At 36.7% G+C, this 21,033-nt stretch overlaps 2 long non-coding RNA genes and 1 pseudogene across 3 annotated transcripts in view; 1 reads left to right on the top strand and 2 right to left on the bottom strand.

The window, feature by feature from the left end:
- The window catches only part of LOC309622564, an 867,398-nt gene that overhangs the window by 82,859 nt on the left and 763,506 nt on the right, over positions 1–21,033 (top strand). The gene's annotated exons all lie outside the window — the stretch shown is intronic.
- LOC309622592 overlaps positions 1–21,033 on the bottom strand; it is a 64,504-nt gene that overhangs the window by 14,126 nt on the left and 29,345 nt on the right. The window lies entirely within an intron of this gene.
- LOC309622523 (large ribosomal subunit protein uL30-like) lies at positions 1,928–3,136 on the bottom strand (annotated as a pseudogene). Its single transcript has 2 exons — positions 3,072–3,136; positions 1,928–2,668 (listed from the first exon to the last, which is right to left on the bottom strand). The product of its transcript is annotated as a large ribosomal subunit protein uL30-like (transcript).

Below are 21,033 nucleotides of genomic sequence, written 5' to 3'. Positions count from 1 at the left end.
TAATCTCTTATAATCCTTTGTATTACTTGAGCATCAGTTGTAACTTCTTTTTCATTTCTAATTTTATTGATATGGGCTCTCCTTTTTATTGACTACACTGACTGAATGTTTATAAATTTTGCTTATCTTTTTGAAGAACCAGATCTTAGTTTCATTGATCTTTTCTAATTTTTTTAGTCTCTATTTCATTTATTTCTGCCTTGATCTTTAATTTTATTGTTGTTGTTCTACTAACTTTGGGTTTTTTGTTTTGTTTTGTTTTTAACATAAGGAATGTTTAATATTACCATAATGTATAACATTGCATTTAAAGCAGTTTTTCTTTCAAATGGTGACTAGGTATTTGAAGGATTTGCCAGAGAAATGTTGTGACTCTAACCTCAAAGCTCAATTTGTGGCCAATGGGGACAGGACATCATTTCAGATCTTTTAATCAAAGTTGTATTTCATTTTATTGGAGCACTGAACCTTCCACAAACAAGGACCCCCTTTTTTAATCCTATTTTTTAATTGAAGTATAGTTAATATACAATATTAGATAAGTTACATGTGAACAGTGTAGTGATTCAAAATTTTTAAAGATTTTACTCTATTTGTAGTTATAAAATATTGGCTATATTCCATGTATTGTACAATATATCCTTGTAGTTTATTTTATACATAATAGTTTGTACCTCTTAATCTCTTACCCCTGTATTGCCCCTTCCCTCTTGCCTCTCCCCACTGGTAACCACTAATTTGATCTCTATATCTGTGAGCCTGTTTCTTTTTTGTTATATTCACTAGTTGGTTGTGTTTTTTTAGATTCTACATATAAGTGATATCATACAGTGTTTGTCTTTCTTTCTCTGACTTATTTCACTTAGCATAATACCTTTCAAGTCCATCCATGCTTCTGCAGATGACAAAATTTCTTTCTTTTTAATGGCTGAGTAGTATTCCATTCCATATTCCACATCTTCTTTATCCATTCATCTGTTAATGGACACTTAGATTTCTTCTATATCTTCTAACGTTGGGTTTTGTTTGTTTTCTTTTTTCTGATTCCTTTAGTTGTGAGGTTAGTTTGTTTACTTGAGATTTCTTAGGCTTATATTTCTATACACTTCCCTCTTAGAACTGCTTTTGCTGCTTCCCATGGATTTGGATCTTTGTGCTTCCATTTTCATTTGTCTCCAGGTATTTTTAAATTTCTTTTTTAATTTCTTCAGTAATCCATTGGTTGTTTAGTAGCATATTGTTTAGCTCCACGTGTTTGTGTTTTTTGCAGTTTTTTCATTGTAGTTGATTTCTAGTCTCATAGACTTGTGGTCAGAAAAGATACTTGATATAATTTCAGTTTTCTTAAATTTAGTGAGAGTTTGTTTTGTTGCCTAACATGTAATCTATCCTGGAGAATGTTCCATGTGCACTTGAAATGAATGTGTACTCTATTGCTTTTTGATAGAATGGTCTATATATGTGTATAAAATCCATTTGGTCTAATGTGTTATTTGAGGCCAGTGTTTCCTTATTAATTTTCTATCTGGATGATTTATCCATTGATTTAAGTGGGGCTGTTAAAGGCCCTTACTATTATTGTGTTGCTGTCAGTTTCTCCCTTTGTGTCTGTTAATATATGCTTTATGTATTTAGGTGCTCTTATGTTGCGTGCATGTATATTTTAAATTGTTATGTTTTCTTCTTGGATTGATCACTTGATCATTAGGTAATATCCTTCTTTATCTCTTGTTACAAGCTTTGTTTTAAAGTCATTTTGTCTAATATAAATATTGCTACCCTGGCTATCTTTTCATTTTCATTTGCATGGAATACCTTTTCCATCCACTACTTTCAGCCTGTGTGTATTTTTAGATGTGAAGTGAGTCTCTTGTGGGCAGCATATATATGGATCATGTTTTTGTATCCATTCAGCCACTCTGTGAAATTATTTTTCAATTTGAAAACAGTCACTATTTATTAACTGACTAGATTACAAAAGTAATCATGGTAGATACCTTAGTTCATCCTTCTAATAAGCCTGTTGATCTGGTCTTTCCTGTTGCCAGCATCTCCACCTTCTACAAAATGGGTGGTCTTTTTCTTCATTCTGCCTCATGGAGAAGACAATTTGAAGGGCCACAGAAGTTGTTTACTTCTTTGAAAAGTTTTCCAACAGTATAGATCTCATGAATCAGATCCTCCATGCAGATGATGCCATGTTTGCCAAGAGATCAAACAATCAACACATTATCCATCAGGGCAATTTGCTTCTTGTTGATTTTACCAAAACCACGCTTGTAGATCAATTCATTTACTAACTTCAGTTTTGAGTACCCCCATGCAATGTATGGTTCCACAATTCTCAGCATGTTAATTGAAGCCTTATTGAGCTTTACTAAGATGCCATTGAAGATCTGACATAGGTGAAGGAGCTGCAACACCTTTCAAACCTTTGGGCTCACACCATTGATACCTCTGATACTGATGACAGATGCCAATTTGGGTTCTGTGGGTACCTGGAAGTTGCCGGCTTTTCTTGCCATCCTAGCTGTTCAGATTTCAGTCAGCTTGTATTCCTTGTGATAATGCTTAGCTTTTTCATAGATAAGCTTCCTCCTTGCCTTTCAAAACATCTTTTTGATTTCTTTCTTAGGCTCTTGATCTTAAGCTCTGTGAAATTCTTTCACTTTCTCTTTTTTTAAAAAAAAAATTTATTCATTTATTTATTTATTTATTTGGCTGCATTGGGTCTTAGTTGCAGCATGTGGGATCTTCACTGCAGCATGTGGGATCTTTCATTGTGGCACACAGGCTTCTCTCTAGTTGTGGCGCATAGGCTCCAGAGTGCCCAGGCTCAGTAGTTGCAGTGTGCAGGCTCTCTAGTTGTGGCGTGCGGGCTCCAGAGCACATGGGCTCAGTAGTTGCAACACATGGGCTCTCTAGTTGTGGTGCACAGGCTCTAGAGTGCACAGGCTTAGTTGCCCTGTGGCATGTAGGATCTTAGTTCCCCAACCAGGGATTGAACCTGTGTCCCCTGCATTGGAAGGCATTCTTAACCACTGGACCACCAGGGAAGTCCCATCTTTCACTTTTTCTTAAGGGTTTCTGGCACAGCAGGAACCTTCTTTTTCTTCTCTTCTGCACTCTCCATGGTTCCAGCCAGGAAAGAGCACCGTATGACTTTTGATTGGAGTGTCTAGTCCATTTACATTTAAAGTAATTATTGATAGGTATGTACTTATTGCCAATTTGTTAATTATTTGGGGGTTGTCTTGTAGTTCTTTTTGTTCCTTTCTTCTTTTGTTCTCTTCCCTTCTGATTTGATGACTATCTTTAGTTTATGTTTGGATTATTTTCTCTTTTTTGTGTGTGTATCTTTTATAGATTTTTGGTTTGTAGTTACCATAAGGTTTATATATAGCAATCTCTGTGTGTATATATATATATGATTATTTTAAGTTGATTATCTCTTAATTTCAAACTCATTTCAACAAACCTACATTTTTACTCACCTCACCCATGATTGCTGTTTTTGACATCATGTTTTATACATTTGTGTTCTGTGTATCCCTTAACTACTTATTGCAGCTATAGATTATTTTACTACCTTTGTCTTTTAACCTTCCTACTAACTTTATATGTGGTTGATTTACTACCTTTACTGTACATTTGCCTTTACTGATGAGCTTTTTCCTTTTGTAATTTTCACATTTGTAGTTGTGTCCTTTCCTTTTTCACTTACAAAAGTTCCTGTAACATTTCTTATAAAGCTGGTTTGGTGGTGCCGAACTCTTAGATTTTGCTTGTCTGTAAAACTTTTGATCTCTCCATCAAATCTGAATGAAAGCCTTTCCAGGTAGAGTATTCTTGGTTTTAGATTTTTCCCTTTCATTGTTTTAAATATATTGTGCCATCCACTTCTAGCCTGCAGAGTTTCTGCTGAAAAGTCAGATCATAGCCTTATGAGAGTTCCCTTGTATGTAATTTGTTGCTTTTCCTTGCTGTTTTTAATATCCTCTCTTTAACTTTTGCCATTTTAATTACAATGTGTCTTGGTTTGGTCCTCTTTGGGTTGATCCTGCATGGGACTCTATGTGCTTCCTGGACCTGGATATCTGTTTTCTTTCGCAGGTTAGGGAAGTTTTCAGCTATTATGTTCAAATATGTTCTCTGCCTCTTTCTTTCTCTCTTCTTCTGGGATCCCTATAATGTGAATGTTAGTATGCTTGATGTCCCAGAGATTTCTTAAACTGTCCTAATTTCTTTTTGTTGTTTTTTTCTTTTTTTCTGTTTAGCTTCAGTGATTTCTACTACTCTGCCTTCCAGCTTAATGATCCATTCTTATTCCTCTGTATCTTATAATCTATATTGATTCCTTCTAGTGTAGTTTTTCATTTCAATTTTGTATTCTTCAGCTCTTTTTGGTTCTTCTTTATATTTTCTAACTTTTTGTTAAACTTCTCACTGTGTTCATTCTTCTCTGAGTCTCTGATAATCTTTGTAATCATTACTATCTCCACTTTATGTAGTTCTTCTGGGGGTTTGTCTTATTCCTTCCTTTGAAACATGTTCCTCTGTCATCTCTTTTTACCTAATTTGCTGACTTTATTCCTATGTATCTCGTAGGTTGGTTACATTTCCCAACTTGGAGAAGTGGCCTTTTGTAGGAGGCATCCTATGCATCTTAACAGTGCATTCTCCTCTGGTCATCAGAGCTATATTCTCTAGTGGTACTCCCTATTTGGACTGTGTGGGTCCCTCTGTTGTGGCTGGCTGACTACTGTTTGCAGTCTGGTAGGCATGGCTGGCCCCTGGTCCAGTTGGTAGCCAGCCCTGCCTTGTGCAGAGGCTACTGGCCACTGGTTGGCAGGGCTGGGTCATGAGGTAGCTGGCTGTGGAACCCTGGGGGAACCCAGGACTAGTGCTGGCCCACTGGTAGGCAGAACCAGGTTCTGGGGTGGGTGGTTGTGAGGCCAGGATTCCCAGATCTAGTGTCGGCCTGCTGGTGCATGGGGTCAATTCCTAATATGACTAGCTACAGGTTCTAGGGTGTCCCAAAGCTGGTACTGGCCCACTGGTAAATAGGGCGGGATCCTAGGCAGCTGGCTGAGGGGTCAAAGGTATCTCGGAGCTAGTGTTGGCCTGCTGTTTCGTGGGGCCAGGACCCATGGCATCCTGGGTCTGGTGCCAGCTTGCTGGTGGGTTGGCTGGGTCCTGACGAGGGAGGGTGAAGGGCTGTGGTTGTCCTGGGGTCACTGTCTACCTGCTGATGGGTGGTGTCAGGGCCCAGGAGATCCTGGGCCTGGTACTTGTCCACCAATGGGTGAAGCCAAGTCCTGGTGTTAGTGCCAGCCCACTGGCAGGCAGAGCTGGATCCTAGGGTCTCTGACTACAGGCCCTGGCGGTCCTGGAGCTGGTGTTGGCCCTCTTGTGGGTGAGGCCTATTCCTGACATGGCTGGCTGCAGGGTGCAGAGTGTCCCAAAGCTTGTGTCAGCCTGTTAGGGTTTGAGGCTGAATCCTGGGATGGCTGGCTGAGGGGTCCAAGGTATCTCAGAGTTGGTGTTGGCCTGATGGTGAGCAGGACTGGAGCCTAGGTGGTCCCAGGGTTGATGCCACCCTGCTGGTGGATGGGCTGAGTCCTGTCATGACAGGCTGTGGGGTTGCAGTTGTCCTGGGGCTGGTGTCCACCTGCTTGTTGGTGGGGCTGGGGCCCAGGGGGTCCCAGGGCTAATTTCTGTCCACTGGTGGGTGAGGCTGGTCCTGAGGCTAGTGCCAGCTCACTGGTGGATATGGCCAGGGAGCAGGGGGTCCTAGGGGTGGTGCCTGCCCACTGGTGGGCAGAGCTGGGTCCTGAGGTCTCTGGCTGCAGGGCCCTGGGGGTCCCGGGGCTAGTGCTGGTGCACTGATATGTGCTGCTGGGTCTTGGTCCCTCTAGTGGACAGGGCTATGTCCTGGGGCAGTTGTGGGCTCAGGGGGTCTTAAGGCAGAAAGCCTGTTGGTAGATGGTGCTGTGTTTCTAGCTGCTTGGCCTGAAGTGTCTGAGTACTGTTGCCAACAGGCTGGTGGGCAGAGTTGGGTTCTAGTATTAATAACCTAGTGGGAGGATTCCAAAATGATGCTTACCAGCAAGAGAGTCCACATGGTAGAACAAGCTCCCAAAAATAGCTGCCACCAGTGTCATGTCCCCAGGGTGAGCTCCAGTTGCCTCCTGCCCGTCTGGGAGGCTCTCCATGATGAAAAGGTAGGTCTGACCCAGGATCCTTTCAAATTACTGCTTCTACCTTGGATCCTGGAGCACGTGAGATTTCTCTGTTTCCCACAGCCCTCTGTGTCTCCAAAAGTAAGTCCCTCTGGCCTTCAAAGCCAAACGTTCTGGGGGCTTGTCTTCCTGGTGAAGCACCCCTGGGCTGCAGAGACCCATTGCTCCTTGGGGAGAACATCTGCAGTTTTGATTGTCCTCCTGTTTGTGTATCGCCCACTCGAGGGTATGGGTCTTAACTCCTACCTGTCTCATTGTCTCCTTCTTTATATCTTTAGTTGTATAATAGAAGATCTTTTCTGCTAGATTCCAGTATCGTTCATCAACAGTTGCTCTGTAAATAGTTGTAATCTTGGTGTGACTATGAGAGGAGGTGAGCTCAAGGTCTTCCTACTCTGCCATCTTGCCAGGCACCTATAAGACTATTTTAAACTTGTATTTAAACCTCTTATTGTAATTTTTATTTAAAGATAAATTCTTACCAATAACATTCCCTTTGCTCTACTCTGTATTTCACTTTCCTATAAAATGATCTGGTCTCACTTTGTGGTTTTGGTCCATCTTTTGATATAGCGACAATGTTAAGATAGAGTCAAGTCTTAAGGATGCAAAAAATTAAGAAACAACTTGAACAGTACTTCATAAACCTAAGAAGTTGATGACTCACTAGCTATTTGCAGAACAATTTTGTTTTAAAGAAGAAAGGAAGAACCTCCCTCCAGAGTTCCAAGTTCCTGATGCATATCTATAAAGTAAAAGTTGCTTTTGTAGATAGTAGGCTGAGAAATAATTTCCGGGCAGTCAAGTGCTATAACCCAGAATGGTACATCTTTGTCAAAGAATGAAAATTCTATCTATAAGACAAATTATTATAGCTATTGTGTGTTTTGTCCACAAGAGAAAATAAAGTTATAGAACCTCAAGTCATAAATACATGGATCATAGCTTGTGAGCTTTGTAACATTTTATCAACTATAAAAGAAGTCTAGTGAAGCTAAACATGTGTGTTTTTTGGTTACTCTTTTATGCTATCCTCAAACTATTATCTGTCAGTAGCCAAACAAAACTATTCATGCTAACCAGCGGTGAGAATGTTCAGCTTGTTTATCAAGAGAGAAATATTTTATTGCTTATGTTTTCCACACTGAAGCCAACTGATAAGCTTTAAAAGATGAAATCCACTCATGCTAAGAATATGATAGAAATTATCTTTAGGCTTAAAGTCCCTTCTTGGTAGAGGCATAAAGAATAAAATTTTCAAAATGTATCTTTTACATTATGCTAGGGTTTACATTTCTATACATTTAGCAAATAAAGAAAAGTCAAAAAAGTTTTCAAACTGTGTTGATGGATAAAAACAAATAATGTGTATCCCTGTCATTTTTATTTGGCTATAGGTCTACTACCCTCACAAGTCTGACCTAAACTATAATCACAGCTTTGCCCCTAACCCACCGTGTATCTTTTGGGTAGTCACTTCATATCTCTCTTTCTTCCATGTATATCTGACAAGATGAAGGAACTAAAGTAGACAATAAATAAAGGTCTTCTTAAAAACATATATATTTTAAAGTTAAGGTCAGATGGTTTCTGATTCCACATTCAGGCTTATGAATATCCTGTACATTATAAATGATTCCTATTTAGGATACATCTCACTGTCTTCACCCTAACTGGACACCCATTTCCTTTTTGTTTTTTCCTTCCTTCTACCCTCTCCCTTTCAATATAGCATTGGAAGTTCTCTGCAGTGGAAATCATTCTTCCTTCTTTTTCATAACCTCCACTAGCTGTTCAGCTAACAAAAGACTGAATGACTTCTGACTGTTGATATATTTTTATGCTTATGACTGCATATATACCTCCTCCTCTTTCTAAAGTTTCAGATTTAACAGGAATACTTAGCAATAGGTACAAAAACTTAGTGGTGGCTTTATTCTAACATTGATAGAATAATTGATTATCCATGTAGAAGGAAAATGCAATTAGGTTTCTACCTTATGCCATATGCAAAAGTCCATTGCTGAAGAAATAAGCATAAGTGTGAAGGATAAATCATAAACATTTTAGAGAAAATATATTTATGACATCATAGGAAAGGATTTCTTAAACAAGACATAAAAAGAAATATCCATAAGATAAAAAGTTTAGGAGAAAACTATGACCTCAGGATAGGGAAGAATTTTTCAAGCAATGCACAAAAAATAATAATTATAAAAGAAGAGACTGCTAAGTTTAACTACATTAAAATTAAGAATCTCTGTTCATCAAAATACACATAAAGGAAATAAAAAGATACTACAAACTGAAATAAGATATTTTCAACAAGTAGGCAGAAAAGGATTAGAAAATAGGTACAGAAAACCTCTTGTAAATAAAAAGAAGGCAAAAGAAGACTCAGAAGAAAAATGGGCCAAAAAAAAAAAAAAACAGGTATTTCATAGAAGAGAAAACATGTATATCTCATAAACATAATAAAAGAGGTTCATAACAATTATTAGTTGTTAGGAAAATGTAAATTATAAATAATTTGCTATCATTTGACATCATAACATCATTGGCATAAATTTACAAGCCTGACAATGTCATGTATTGGCCACAGTACAAATCATCACAGGGATCTTAGACACTGTTGGTGTGAACATAAACTGGCACTACCACTCTGAAAACAATTTGGTAACTATCCTGTTCTGGTGAGTAATCACATTCCTTATAACCCAGCAATTCCACTCCTGGGTACAGAGCATCTGTCTTACACATATGAAAGAAATACGTACAACAAGAGCAGCATAATTAATAACAAAAGACCTGGAAACAAGTTAAATGCTATCAATAGGAGAATGAATAGATATGTATATGTATAGTCGCTTAGTGGAATATTATGCAGTAGTGAAATGAATGAACCATACCTACTTGCTTCAATATGGATAAATCTTAGACACATACTGTTTAGAGGGGAAAGTCGTATAAAACCATATACCAAATGATGCTATTTTTATAAAGTTCAAAAAAGCACAATGTATTGCTTAATTATACATTTATATGTGATAAGTGTTAAAAAGCAAGTAGTTGGTAAACAAAATTCAGGATAGTATTTACTTCTTGGAGGGAAAGAGGAAGATAGGAGAAGAAGGAGAACGCAGGTGGTTGCAAAGGTATCTATAATGCTCTAATTGTTAAGCTGAATTGTGAGTTCATTGGTGTTTATTTTATTTATTTACATGTATCAAATACTTTGTAACTAAAAATTTAAAGATAAATATGTGTTATGGGCTGAATTGTGTCCCTCCCCCCAAATACATGTGTTGAAATCCTAACCCCAAGTACCTCAGAATGTGAATATATTTGGAGATAGGGTTGTAAAAGAGATAATTAAATCAAATGAGGTCATTTGGAGCCCTAATCTAATATGCTTGGTGTCCTTATAGGAGAAGGAGATTTGGACACAGACATGTACAGAGGGAAGAACATGTGAATACACGGGGGAAAGGCGGATCTATGAGCCAAGGAGAGAGGCCTCAGAAGACACCAACAATGCTGACACCTTGGTCTTGGACTTCCCAAAACAGTGAGAAAATACATTTCTGTTGTTTAAGTCACACAGTCTTTGGTATTTTGTTATAGTAGCCTCAACTAACTAGTACAGTGTGATTCCAGAAAACAGGATAAATTAAATTACATCTACTTAATATTTTAAGTTATTCACAAGCTTAATTCATTTCTGTTAACTGGGAACCTAGCCATCATTGTGATGTGTTTCCATTAGAAAATATATTCCAGGTTTAAAACAACTGATTTATAAATTAGCCCTTTAGTTGCAATCCATTCACGCAGTGGGACTCAGACTTTCTCATCTCAGCTTTCTTCTGAGGGGCTAAGTTCTTTAGTCATTTTGTTACTCAACCTTGATTTTCTTTAAAAAGTACCTACTTTTTTATGGGAATGGTGATATTTGGTTCTTTCACAAAACTGAGCCTAAAACAAGGACTTGGGTGCAGATGGTTTATTTGGGAGGTGATACCCAGAAGCAGGAGTGAGGTGGGTGGAGAGTGAGACAGGGAAAAAGACAAAGCCAGTAAAGGGTGCGGTAGTGAGCTATTAATGTTGTGGACAGCTGTGGCTCTGTACAGTTAGGGACCCTCTGAGCCCCCATGACCTTAGAACCTCCCTCCACATATGATGGAGGGAAGATGATGGCTGAGGCTTGTCCATCACTTCCCATTCTCCACTAGTTGAGGGTTGCTCCCAGAGGTGTTAACTCCCCTGCAATTCCACACTGCCCTGCTCCTGGCTGAGTGGTCCTTTGCTTGCAAAAATCCTAAACTATAAAAGCAGAGAGACCTGGTAGGCACTTGAGGTGGGGCCGTGGTGCTATGCATAGAAACTATCCACCATAGCTTGTTGCTTAAGTCAGAGGCAGGCTGAGGGGATGTGACATGGGGGCACAAAAGGCATCCGTTACCAATGCATATCTCAACAATCTAAAAACAGTGTCTCTCCTGAGACCATAAAACTCATAGAAGGGAACATAGGAAGAACACTCTTAGATATAAATTGTAGCAATATTTTTTGAATCTGTCTCCTAAGGCAAAATAAATAAAAGCAAAAATAAACAAATGTGACCTAATTAAAATTAAAAGCTTTTGCACAGCAAAGGAAATCATCCACGAAATGAAAAGACAACCTACTAAATGGAAGAAAATATTTGCAAATGATATGACCAACAAGGGACTAATATCCAAAATATATAAACAGCTCATACAACTCAATAACAACAACAAAAAAGCCTAATCAAAAAATGGGCAGAAGACCTAAATAGACATTTTTCCAAAGAAGACATACAGCTGGCTAACAGGTACATGAAAATATGCTCACTGTTGCTAATTATCAGAGAAATTCAAATCGAAACAACAATGAGATGTCATCTCACACCTGTCAGAATGGCTATCATCAAAAAGTCTACAAATCACAAACATTGGAGAGGATATTGAGAAAAGGGAACCCTTGTACTGTTGGTGGGAATGTAAATTGAGGCAGCCACTGTGGAAAACAATATGGAGGTTTCTCAAAAAACTAAAAATAGAACAACCATATGACCCAGCAGTTCTACTCCTGGGTATATATCCAGAAAAAATGAAAACATACATGATTTGAAAAGATACATGCACCCCAATGTTCATAGCTACACTACTTACAAAAGCCAGGATATGGAAGTGTCCATCAAGTGTCCATCAATAGACAAATGGATAAAAAAAGATGTGATATATAAATATATATATGCACACACACATATATATATACATAAATACTGTGGGATATTACTCAGCCATAAAAAAGAATGAAATTCTGCCATTTGCAGCAACATCAATGGACCTAGAGAATATTATGCTTAATGAAATAGTCAGACAGAGAAAGACAACTATTATATCACTTATATGTGGAATCTAAAAAATAATACAAATGAATGTATATAGCAAAACAGAAACAGATTCACAGATACAGAAACAAACTAGTGGTTACCAAAGGTGAGAGGGAAGGGGAGAGGGGCAAGTTAGGGTTATGGGATTAAGAGATACGAACTACTATGTATAAGATAGATAAGCAGCAAGGATATATTGTGCAGTACAGGGAATCATAGCTATTATCTTGTATTAACTTTTATGGAGTATAATCTGTAAAAATACTGAATCACTGTGCTGTACACCTGAAACTAATATAATATTGCAAATCAACTATATTTCAATAGAAAGGGAGGGAGGGAGGAAGGAAAAGAAAAAAGAAAAAAAGTATGCTGTGGCAAGAAGTGTCTTAGCCTATTGCAGGGAAAATGACATTATTGGGGGAGCAAAAAAGAATCCCAAATATTAGGGCCATGATATCAGCAAGGAAGATGAATTATAAAAATAAATCAATACCTACCTGCCTGCTGTCTAGCCAAGATGCAGTAAAGATGCAAAAAGCTCACAAGTTATAAATTAGGTATAATCAAGCCATAGAATAATTAGAATAAGACCAATTGAATTCTCACCAAGTTTTGGGAGAGGGGTAGAGCGAGTTCAAGCTAAACTTATAAGTAATATAAGAAATCTCTAAGAAAATTATCTATAGATCTGATATAGATAACATAAAAACAAAATATCAGCAATAAAATATAAAGCCAAAATTTACTGGATAAAAAATTTCCTGTATTTGTTACTGATAATAACATCAAATTCTAATTCATATTATTTTAACTAAGCTCCCTTCCCATTTGATATAAATAAATTATTTTCCTTTTGCTGACTAAACCTTAATGTGGTAGAACTTTTTTCCATGCAGAACAGGATCTTTGAAAATGCATAGACATATATCACCACTTCTAGATCAAATTTTTCCTGTGTTCCTGTAAGAGTCTTGCCTTTGCTAGCATTTTCTCTACCTAAATGCCTCCTCCTTTTTTGTAAGACTAAATTCGTTCCATTCATCAAGGCCCAGCTCAAATCTACTTCCCCTGGGAAGTTGCTCTGTCTACTTACCTGACAATACCAGCTCGTACCCTTGAAGCTAATCTCCCTTCTTCAGATCTCTCAAAATTCTTGGGCCTCCATTACAGCTATTTGTGGTCTTTTTCCACCCACTACATTATAAATCCTTAAATGTAGAATTCACATCCGATTTGTCTTTGAGTTCCTACTTCATCTAAGACAAGCAATTATGCTTATAGTAAGAGTTTTAAAAAATATCTATTGGCTCAGTAAATTAAATAAATGATTGTATACCGGTAATGTACCACCAATTATTTGTTGCTGCTTGCTTCTATATCTCACAAGCCACTTTCATCCCTGTAGAAATCTAGTTCTTCTATTAGTCTGATCCATTTTATAACAGATAATTTTTCACTTGAATTCACAAATTGGTTACTGTTAATTGTTGACAATTTGGACTTGTTCAAGTTGTCTAATGAGAATAGGTTCTCAGAAATCTCATTGGGCTGTTGATAGAATTAATAAATGGTAAGAGGCATAATCACCAAATGAAACACTTGTCTAAAATTTTTTTGAAAATAGAAAGCTTATAAATGAGTTTGTGAGCTCACATAGTAGTTCCTTATTTATTCCAAATATCTTTGTAGTTATGATATCTATGGAAATTATTAAAAATTTACTTGTAATTCCTGCTAGCCAGTCTTTCTAAAAATGATTTCTAAATATTACAGCAAATTGGGAGAAAAGGACATTTTCTTCACTCAGCCCACTGGCAGAGATAAACCATTCATACCCTTTCTTTCTCTACTTCTTCTCTGTAATGTCATTCAGAAGAAGGCAAGTATATCTCTGTAATTTAGGAGACTGGAATGAAACCTCCTTTAGAAAAACTCATGGTTTCCTCAGTTTAGTCACTCAGTCCACAGTGTATATTTACATCCCCAAAATTTTGGTTATAATGAAATTCAGCAAAGAGCTGGTTTCTGTAAGATATTCTCAGTTCAGTTATTCTAATACAACACCCTGATATACTAAATCTGCAAAGAATTTTTTTCCAAGAATATCTTATGGGATTAACAGAATTAGCTAAATTTGTCAGTGCTTTCTAGTCTCTGAAATCATATTATCATCAACTTAATTAATGTCTCTGGGAAGAACCTTGGAAAAGTTCTTATGATTATTGATTATTTAAATATTTTTTCAGGAGCACCTAGTATTTGAATCCAGAAAACATTGTCAATCTATTAACTTTTCCAAACAGCTCAAGAGATAGATTTTTTTAATTTTACTTATAGGATCAGCATTTTAACTTTTAAGGAACTGAACCTCAAATGACTTGGGTGATACTTTATGTTCTAGACCTGTGCTGTCCCATATGGTAACCACTAGCCACATGTGGCTATTGAACACTAGAAATACGGCTGGGCCAAACTGAGATGTGCTTAAATGTAAAATATAAGTCAGATGCTGAAGACTGAGTATGAAAAATATAATGTAAAATCTCACTAGTAACTTTTATATTGGTTTTATATGGAAATGATAATATTTTAGATGTTTGCTTAAATAATATATTATTAACATCAATCTCACCTGTTCTTCCTTTTTATAAAAGCAACTATTAGAAAGTTTAAAATTTCACATGTAGCTTGTGTTTGTGACTTGGGTTATATTTCTATATAGTATAGAAATATAACCCAAGCATTGGTAGCATTGTTCTATACTTTTACCCAGTTTAGCTCAAATTAGAATTTTTTTCAGGAATGTGTAACTATTCAGTACTTCAGATTTTACCATTTATTAATAATTCAGAAAATTTAAGAAAGTAATGGATAACGACTGATTTTTCAAAGATGGGTCAGCGTTTGAGAGGTAGTATTTTAAAAAGTGACCATTTCTTTCAACAATAGTTAGTTGTTTTTAGATATAATGACAGTTTTTTGACTTTAGGCTGTTTGCAATACTCAGATACCAAAATTATACCTGGTTGTGTGGGATGATATATATATAAATGTAAAGTGCTGACTAGCAAATATGGAGAGCATTATTCAGCACACTCCTTCCCATTTAATTAATATTTAATCAGCAATGACTAATAATCACATCAAAATGTTAATAAACTGATGTCAAGATACCAATAAAATAAATGCAGAATTCAGAAAAGAATAATTTAAAGACTTTTTTTAAAAAAGCACTATAGAGAACTAGAATGAAGTTATTAACTTAGAGTGACTTTCTTGCCTTTCTTATCATATCATTTCATCTACAGATTGTTTCTGGCCACTGGTGTAGAAAGGATAATTTTGAAATGTTAAGAGATATAATTAGAGTTTTCTTATAATTTTTTAAAAATCTGGTATTTTTGCAAATTCTTTACCTGCTTTGTCTTTGAAAGAGAAAACTATTTCTCAGCTTCGTGTCATGAAAAGTGCAAAAGCAATGACACACTAATAGAAAGGAGATACTTTGGGAGGTGTCTATTAACATAGAAAAAGTATATGGCACACTGGTCAAATATCCAAATTCTTTTTAAACTCTGCTGGTTTGCTGTAGTTCCATCCACTAGAAATGATTCAGAATCAGATACATAGCATTCAGATCCTCTGTGTTATTTAAAGCAGAGGAAAAGAGACATGCGTAGTGGATAAGTAGTGTGGCTCCCCTCGCATGGTTATTGTTGCCAGGGAAACCACTTTCTTCTAATCCTTGTGTTTGGCCTGTCCATCCCAGTATCTGGCATCATTGCCTCTCAAGAAGGGCAACATCACAGCATGGCATAAGAACAGGAAACAAAAAGGGCAGAAACCGGTACATTATCCTGCTACACACAAATGTTTCTCAGAAAATCTGCATGGTAGTGACTTCTGGGAAACGAAAAACAGAATCAGTCCTCTGAAACTGCTATACGTACATGTGCTAGTGGCTACAAGTTACCACATTCACACATTCAAGCATGCAAAAACACCAATTTCCAAGTCAGACTTGTGATTGCAGAAGAGAATATCATGTGTCAGGCCCGGACAGGACAGGGCTTGGCAGATCAGAGTCCCAGGGCTTTCTGGGTCAGTCTGGAGCCCTGTGATCTTTCTGAGAGGCGGAGTCCCTGGCAGGCAGTGTGATCAGTGAGGGGACTTTATGGGAGTAGAGTCTAAAAACCAGTATAAGAAGGACTGAGATTCCTTGGGTCCTGGGGTCAGGCTGAGTTATGAAACAAGCCAGCTAGCCAAACGAGAGCATCGTGAGTAAATAAAAAGAAAGCTGATATGTGCTGGTAAAAGAACCATACGTCATGAAGGTAACTATTATTATAAATCCAATATTGGCTTCCTCTTGGACCCCTTAGCAACACACTCAAAGACCCAAACTGGTTCTACGAAACAAACCAAAACCAAAACTCTAAAAAATGATAATCCACAGTAACTACTTTGGATGAGTACAGTTAAAAGCACAGTTCTGTTATCACCTGTGCATCTATAAGACGCCAAATAATCAGTTCCTCTACTGCTTTTTGTTTTTGTTTTACTCTGGTTTTCTAGCATTTATTGCTGTGTTCTGCAAACATCCATTAAATTGAATTGAATGTACAAAACTTAGTATGGCAGAGGACAAGCAATGTTTACCAAATTCTGAAGTCAGTGGTGCTATAAAAAAGCTGTAGCCATAGTAAATAATTATGCAAGTAACTCACCTACAGGATTACCAAAAAAAAAAAAATTTAATCTGAAAGAACCATAAAAACCAAAAGTTGCTTATGTGAACCAGATGTAGTCATGGGTACAGCTTGGTAAAAGACACTATTCAGAGTCAGTCAGTTTCCTTTATTCTTTTATAAACCTGGAACTTCATCTCATACTGCACTTACTGCCTTATAACATATATATATACTTGTGTCTTCCTGAATGATAATAGACAGTGGTCCCTGAACATTGCTACTATGCAGAGTACCTCAGAAGACCTCCTCAGATAACCATACTAACTTAAAAGTTGTTTTGCTTAGGCTCTCAAGAGTGACCTTCTATGCAAACCTGCATCCCAAAATGTAATAGTAACGTATCAAATTTACAAAAACAGAAGCAAGTTGTCTCCAAATCTTTGTCAGCCTAGTCAGAACCAAAATTCATCCATCAGTTTCTTGACTGCTCTTATAGGCAGTCTAACAAAACAGAGAGGTGCCCTCAAATTTTCCTCCTGTAGACATCTCCAAATTATCTTCTGGAACTCCCTTTTTACATGTTTTTCTCATCATCTTTGAGAGTTTTAGATATACTTGAGGTCTCCGAGAGAGAAATCCAAATTTATTTTTAAATGATTATGAACAGGAAAATAATAAATTTCTGTTGACTGTACTAATTTTAATTCCCTTTTTTTTCTAGATAAAGATTATCTTCCCAGTAACCCAGTACTAAATACAGGATTCCCTTTCTGAAAATCTGAGAAATTAGTTGCAAATGTAATAAATACCCAATTCCCATGTAATGTAGGAGCTACTTAGTCATGCATGCCAATAGAGAGAGAGAAAAAAAGAGGCAGGTAACATTCAAAAGTGTCTGTCTAAATCTGACCTGTTTCTGCTCCCCAAAATGTAGCTTTAATATCACAGCACCAAAGAGAGAGCCGTATGCAAGACAAGCTACAAAGTTGTCTGCCTTTATTTTAATCCATAATCTGATGCAAGGGTACAGCCCTTTGTGATGATGTCTTCCTCCTACCCATAATATTCCTAATATGAGTATAATCTTATCATTTTAATGTTAGGCACAAGCCACAAATAAAATTTAGGAACTTTGTTCTGATAACCATCCATCATAAGGCATGAACTCTGTGCTTGACCAATCAGGGCATTGACAGGTTGCAAAGGGTTGAATTACCTTTGTGGTTTGTTTGATTGGTTCAAAAGTCAGTCACCAATGCATAAAACAGAGCTAATCAAAGAGTCAGCATATGTGGTTACATAATGTTTGATAGTTTACGTAACCTCCAGTGGGACAAGAATTTATGAGTGAAATGTGTACCCTTTCCTTCACCATCTCGTGCCCCACGCCAATCCCCAGTGAAAATGCATTTGGTCATATCCCATTTAGCTTCCCCTGCTCCCTGCTCTCCAAGAGAAAGAGATATAAATCCACTCAGTCAAGTCTTGAGGGAAACAGTAAAAGACAAACTACCTTTCACAGGAGGCTGACAGTGGTGGGAGGTAGTGAAGTGTCTGGTGGGCTCCTTGCAGGAAAGCACAGTAGGATGGGCAGTAAACTCAGGGAGCATAAGGGGCTGGAGGGGAGAAGGGATGTGTAAGAAGATTGGAATCCCTGTTTAGGATGTTCTTGAAATGCTACACCAATGCAAGACGAGACCCTTTGGGTCTCAGTTTTCCAAGTATTATGTAACAGTAAATATCCATGATATTCAGGTCATCAATTTCTTTAGATGAAGTTTCTCAAACCCAGTGTTTCCTTTGGGGGAAAAAAAGGCTAAAGAAAATGATAAAACAATTCCATAACTTGGAAGACTGTAGTAGCATCATGTTCATGTGTGACAATCAAGTGTGCCTTGTCTCCTGGTAAACTGGAAGCCTGTGTATTGTGTCTGAAATCATCCTCGCACACCCAACCACAGCCTGGGCAGCAGCCGCAGCTACCTGACATGAGAGTTTCCTCCAGCCTCTCCTTGCCTTTTACACTTTTCTTTCTCTCCAAGTAGCCCAGAGCCACATTTTAATAAGTGACCTTCAACTAGCTGAATAATTTCTTCAGTACATGGGTACATTCAAAAGCCTTGGAGGATTTAGCTGTAATAAGTAGTCCTAGCAAATATACAGTCTTATGAAGCCTTTGAAGTCTCTAAAAACTTCCCTTAAATAGCCTCAATTGAAGGTTTGGGCTAGATGATTTACAGAGCCCCTTGCAAAGCAAAAATCCTGTGATTTGGGGTCAGCAGAACCAGCTGGATATTACAGCTTACTGTAGTTAATATGGCTTTCCCATCTTTTAGAATATTTTTGGATCCAAAACAGGCTGCCTGAATTGTTCAGCTATTAACTATTAATTAATGTCCAGTGTGCACTGGGCTAGCAACAAAATCAAACAAGGCAGAGATTTGTATTCTCCTTCCCTTAGTTTAAAGAATGATCTGATAAAAGTTTTCCGTTAAAGGCTATTAGGAAACATTGTACAGTACTGCAAAGATGGAGATGTTCTTGTGACTCTGGATTACTTGTCATCTAGCAGAGTCAGGGTGTGTATTTTTTCTTCAGCCAACTCCTGTACTTTACTTATAACTCATACCTTCCATATCTATTTCTGTAACTTTATATTCAAGTGTGAAAATAATATAATAAAATGTTCTTAATATTTCATTTTTCAGTTAGGGATGTAAAATATTAGAGAAACCTTCTCTGGTTGGTCGATGAATCATATTTCTAATCATATATGCTCTGAATACCAGTTTTTGAAATCTTCAAGGACTTTTTATACTGATTACTGCCTTTTAAAATAGTGATTACATATTTAATCATGTACGGCATCTACGGCATGATTTTTGGAGAAATAAAATTTTACAGCACACAAACAATAAATACATAAATAATCGTCATCAACAGATAGCATAGAAATTAACAGAAAATTAAACGATAAAAATCAGTTACTGAATAACCATTTCCTGACTGGCAAAGTTGACTGTTCAATCGATCAAATTTACCAAAAACTTGCTTTAAGAAATATTCTTTTAGAATATATTTAATGAAAATGAATTTTTTATACATCTACTGAATCAATCTTTTTTCCCCCTAACATTTATGGAGGACTTACAATATGTCAGGCACTATTTTGAGTACTTAATATAAATTAATTTATATACTCTTCACAACAATCCTGTAAGTTATATTCTATTATTATCCCCATTTTTAGAGAAGAAAACAGAGGCACAGTCCTGTTGAGTAACGTTCCCAAGGTTACACAGCCAAAGCTGCAGAGTTGGACCTACTATGCCATTCTGCCTCATAAAATGACATTCACAGAATTATATTAATGATTTTATTTAAGAATGTATTCAGTATATCAAAATATAAGGAGATCAAATCAGTTGTTACTCCTGCTTTCAAAGGTTTAAAGATTTCTTAATATACTGCTAGGAAGGATATATCTATTGACTAAAATTTAAAGAGAACACATCATATTTACTAAATATATTTAAGAAGAATATTCCCTAAAACAAATCATCACTTGGGCTGTATTGTATTCATTAGAAGGGAGTCACTAAATAAGAAGAGGAATTAAGCTCCACATCCTGAAGGGAGAATCATAGAATTTGTTGACACAATTTAAAACCACTACAGAAAAAAATTTAATCAGGAGAAAATCTTAAATATAGATGATTTCATATGAGGATTTCATGAAGTGGAGCTAAAAATACCATAGGTTAGACGTCCTACGAACACTTTATTGAGAGTAGGGGGTTTTCTTTTTAAATATTTTCTTTTAAAAAAGAGATAAATACTTAGCTCACTGTTTTACTTTTTTTTAATGCTGATATTTCTGCAACGGTGGTCAAAGGCAGGGAATGTTTAAGGCAAGCTGTCCTTGTTTGGGTAACTCAAAGAAACAAAATCTACTTCTTGATTAGATTATTGGTTTGGTTCACTGATAGCCCCTCAAGGCAATTCTATGGGAAGTAGGGTGGCTTATTCTTCTGACCAGGGTCCTCAGATTTTTATGAGATTATTTCAATCCTAATCCATTTTGGATTGTCTCTAGGACATTCAGTCTATTTTTTCTCCTCTAAATTCTGTTAAATCTCTTTCTGAATTAGTCATTAGGCCCCCACATAGAATTGTGTTAGTCATCCTGGAGGGAAATTTAAGAATCAGAGTTATGTAACTCCTTACTGTGTTTGTTGTAAAAATTATTGTGAAAATGTTGCTCAGTTCCTTATGTGGTGTGCTCTTTATGAAGACCCATAGGTCCTTCCTCATCTTGGTATCAGAAAAAAAAAAAAAGGGTTTCTCTTAAGCAATTGATTTGTTTTTGTCTCATGTACACTGTGAGTCATAGCTGATTATATTTTCCTTGTTCGTTGGCAACTAGAAGTTTCAGAGCCATGTTTTCACTTCTACTCAGTGTATATAATTGTATGACGTGATGTTTGAAAGAACTTACTCATGCTGCCTTGTTTTCACCTACTCTCATTATTCCCTCTGTCCTGTTTTCTTCATTAAATTTTAAATTTTATTTTATTATACTGAACATATTATAGAAACAGACTTAATTACTCTTGAACAATTTGAAAAATGCATAAATGTATAAATGCATCAGTCAAACCTCTTATTTGTCATTATG

Source organism: Balaenoptera borealis (assembly GCF_965194805.1).
Source record: "Balaenoptera borealis genome assembly, chromosome: 2".
Lineage (NCBI taxonomy): Eukaryota > Metazoa > Chordata > Mammalia > Artiodactyla > Balaenopteridae > Balaenoptera > Balaenoptera borealis.
Note: the sequence above shows the minus strand (reverse complement) of the source record. Positions and strands in the feature narration are given on the sequence as shown.